Genomic DNA, 4,311 nt, shown 5'->3' on the forward strand with positions numbered 1-4,311 from the left:
TGTGAGAGTTTTTATTAAAAATCGGCGAACGAACAAAACCACATACTAAACGGAAGCATCGTTAATTATAGGACCCCCTCTTCTCCTATTGCTAAGAAACGAGAGCTGCAGCCAGTACAAGATGAATAATCATATACAGCAAAGAATTGTACGGTATGACTTCTGAGGTACTTGTTTCACGGTATAAATGGTAAATAGAATTGTGCAGGCGGGCAACATCATACTGACAATCTTCTCTCTCTGGAATACATTAAATACATTCTCAATAAACAATTATATAAAGGCATATCCACCTGTACATAACAAACAAGGCAATGACTAGGACAAAAAACAAACAATAGCGTGGAGCACGCCATGCTTTCAATAGAGTAGACATATCATTAATATCAAGTAATTACAAATTGTGACATGGAAAATAGAAAAAATGTTAAGAAACACGATACGCGTGAATAATTGGGGAAATCATCCAAAACCTCCAGTTACCTACGCCGACGTTAATTCAGCCCTCTGTTCCACATAGTTTGCGGCTACAAATAAATGGACAGTGAAATAGAATCCAACTTTCCCGATATAGTTGCGTTACGGTGCAGATGCGTTAGATATTTTGTATACGATTACAGACCACCAACAACAAGGACGTGACGCAAAAATCGGGCCAGAAATTACCCCGAGAGTACAGCGACTGCTAATCATCAGGACAACGAGAAGGGGCCGATAAGACCCAGGTACCTAATTGTTTTGCCCCGGCGACTGCCATTCAAGTCGTGATACTTAATCATAGCGATAAACTGGAAAATAGAAGAAAAGAGAGGGTCAACCTTGGGAATAGGTACCTCGATCAGTCCAGTTTTAAAGGCATAAGTATTGGGCCCAGTGGGACTGATATTACCGCCGCCCGGAAAACTGAAAATTTGGAAACTTAGTCAAAGTGTTGCCAAAGTAAATTACAATTCATGCACTAAATAAAAATAGGCTGGGAAAAAAGAACTTACCAAGCAAAAACCCAACCGACAAATTATTATTAAATTGTGTAGAAAAATTAATTGTTTGTAATGAAGTGAATGAGTAACAAAATTATATCAACAATATTAACAAAGTATGTATGTATAGCATGGAGGTTAAAAATAAGTTTTGGGAGTCAGGTAAGCAGGTACAAAGATTCTGAGAAAGGGTGAAATACATAAGATGTGACTCATCTTTGGTGCAATAAAATCCTGTTAAGAGCAAGATGGAAACTCACATGGCCTTTGTAGGGCTAATTCAATATTACATCAAAATATGTGAAAATCGATGAATCGCAACTCATATAACACACATATAGATTCTAAATCGAAGAGTTTTTATTAGCAGAATCTCGCCCCCGAGATAGATAACTCGTCCTTCGTTCGGCGAGTTTCGAGCAGTTGACCGTCGAGATCAGTCCCGGTTTGAGTATCGTAACTCATTTGGGTAAAGTTTTTGTGGCCTCCTTGAAAGTCTCTTCAAGGCGAAAATGTTGGGTTACAAACAAGTCAGTATACACATACATACATCAAACCATTCGATAATTTCTATCTGTATAAAAGAATGATCAAAAATATAAATCCAATGAGGCCAAGACCATGTAATCGAAACTTAAACAAAGCAAACATTATACCAAGAATGAACGCGATTTCAAACAAAAGGTTAACTGTGAATGTAATGAATCTGCATTAAAATCCAGAAAATCAAAGATTTAAACTCGCACAAAAAATATAAAATGCTACATACAAAACACAAATACATTATAAAGAAATGCAAAGATCACTAGCTGCATTAAATAACACAAAATAACAATTGCGTGGTTTCCAGCCCTCACAGAATACGGCCTTCTCAGAATAGAAACAGCAATGTTACAAATTTGTATCATAGATATATAAATACATAGATACAGCCATACCCCAACATAGTTCAAAAGGACGTACCATCTATTACCATCACTTTCGGCACATTAATTACGTATAGCGCTATCCTTTATAGAGGTACCCTGAGCATGGAAGACAAGATTCGCATTATTTATTATAACTGTCAATCAAATTGTTAGCACAAATCACACAGAACATGATCAGATTTGAGACTTTACAACATAAATAAACCGCCTTTTTATTTATTTAAATCGCATAGCAGCAAGAAATGTTACATTTAAAATGGAAGATGTTACTTAGAAAGCTGGCAAATGAAGAATTTGAAAAAATTACAGCTGACAACTGGAAGAAAGTGTGTGAACATGTGGAAAGTGATTAATTTAAAAGAGAAGTTATATTGGTTGATGTTTCTGAACTTTATGATGTGTTAATAATGACAGTGATGATTCGGATTTGTCAATTTCATCTGACGATGATTCGGATTGTGAACTTTTACAAACGTAGTGAATGTTCACTAAATGAGTATTATCACCAATTGGATATCATTGTTAAGATGTTGTATTTATTTTAAATAAATGTACACGTGTAGCTTACTTACTACAAATAGCACTATAATTTCAAAAAGAAACCCCACCGATTGGACATATGCCGAAAGGTAGGCAAGACGCGTAGCGACCAAAATTTGATATTGCACGCACACACAGTCCATAAATCTCGTTTTCCTAAGAAGATTGCACGGATGCTTCTTTGTGATCATGATACAAACGCACTGCATCAACATCATATAGGCCAAAATGATAATTGGAAACGAATTCACTTCCTGTCGCAACTTAATCTCCGTTACCATTACGCCTAAAACCATGCAATTCAAATGAAAATGTTGAACATAAACTTTACTTACTTACAGTTTTTTTGATATTCTGCAAGCCAGCAATGAATTCACTGCAGCACATCATGCCAAACAAGGTAACCATAGTCCCAAATTTGAATGGCGTAGCTCTATGTAATAAAACTATTTCAGGAATAACAATTATGGACGCGTCTATCATTATGGCAAGCCCTAATGTTATTCGTATTCAATTGATAACGCAATAATTACATAATATTTAGTGAAAAAACCATTAGTTAGATTTGATTTCGCGCGATCGTGAAATGTGTCAACTGTCAAATGATTTATCGGACGCGCTAAGTTTGTTTTAAGCGTCCGATTCGCGTACGACATAGTGGTTAATGCAATAAAAAGAGATAGAACATGTTTCTTCTTGGTTAGAAAGTAATGGAGAGATGTACAAATTTCTTTGATATGTTTTTTAAAAACCGAGGTACGTTTGTTAAGGATGGCTGTATCTAGGTATTTATATATCTATGTTTGTATTAAAGTCACTAAATATAATAAATATCTAGTGACTTTAGTTTGTATGGTATTTTGGCGGACCCTGGTGGGTGTACTGTGAACTAAAGCATCAAAATCAGAGTAGCGCCATCTGGTGACCAGCTTCTAAATCCATGAAGTAATTTCCCCAATTCGATCTAAATCACAAATATAGATAAAGAATACACAGTTGTTAAATTGCAAGTATATTTAGATACAATCACATTACATTATTTAACACAAACATCTTAAATTACATGTTTACAAATTACATATAAAACTCAGAAGCGAGTGGAACTTACGTTTTGTAGATGTTAACACTTTGAAGAAAGATCCTTACATAACGATTTGTCGTACGAAATATTTGGTTTTAAAAGCTGTTTGGACTACATATTTTTGTTAAAAAATATCTTTAGAACTAAATTTTTTTTTCCAAGAGGTAATAAAACCGTTTCAGCAAATTGTCACACAAGTTTTTGACAACAAATGTTAACTTGATTCTGGTGCTTACTTGTTACTTGAGAAGCGAGGGTGGAAGTTGTTGAATTATCTAAAACGTATTTTGTATTCATTGTCTAAAAGGAATTACAATATAAGTATCTACGTCTATATAAATATAAAACTCAAGTCTACACCCTTTAGCGTCTCTACCGTTGGTAATTTATAAATTCCATACCTTGCATAAATAGGAGAGAAATAACAGCACATTTCAATCCTCTTCGCGTTTCAAGCACAAAACAATCTGTTTCAAAATATGGGAAACGATGCCTTTTTGATATTTTATCGTTACAATCCGCCACACAACACTTTTTACGGTCACATAACTTGTTCATATTTTAAATCTTTCAAAAGTCAAAATTGACATGTGTAAAACCATGTGTACGTATAAAATCGACGGTAAAAATATTTCCTGTAACGAGCAAAATTACAGGTTTTGCAAAAAAATATTTGAGTCTGCGATAAATAGTTCTCCGTACAACCACGGGAAACGCTGTAATCAGTGACAATTTAGCGCCATTTATGTTTCTGTTCTGTGAAGGTCTTATTCTGTGTGCC

The sequence above is a fragment of the Photinus pyralis genome, unplaced genomic scaffold (assembly GCF_008802855.1).
Source record: "Photinus pyralis isolate 1611_PpyrPB1 unplaced genomic scaffold, Ppyr1.3 Ppyr1.4_LG1, whole genome shotgun sequence".
Lineage (NCBI taxonomy): Eukaryota > Metazoa > Arthropoda > Insecta > Coleoptera > Lampyridae > Photinus > Photinus pyralis.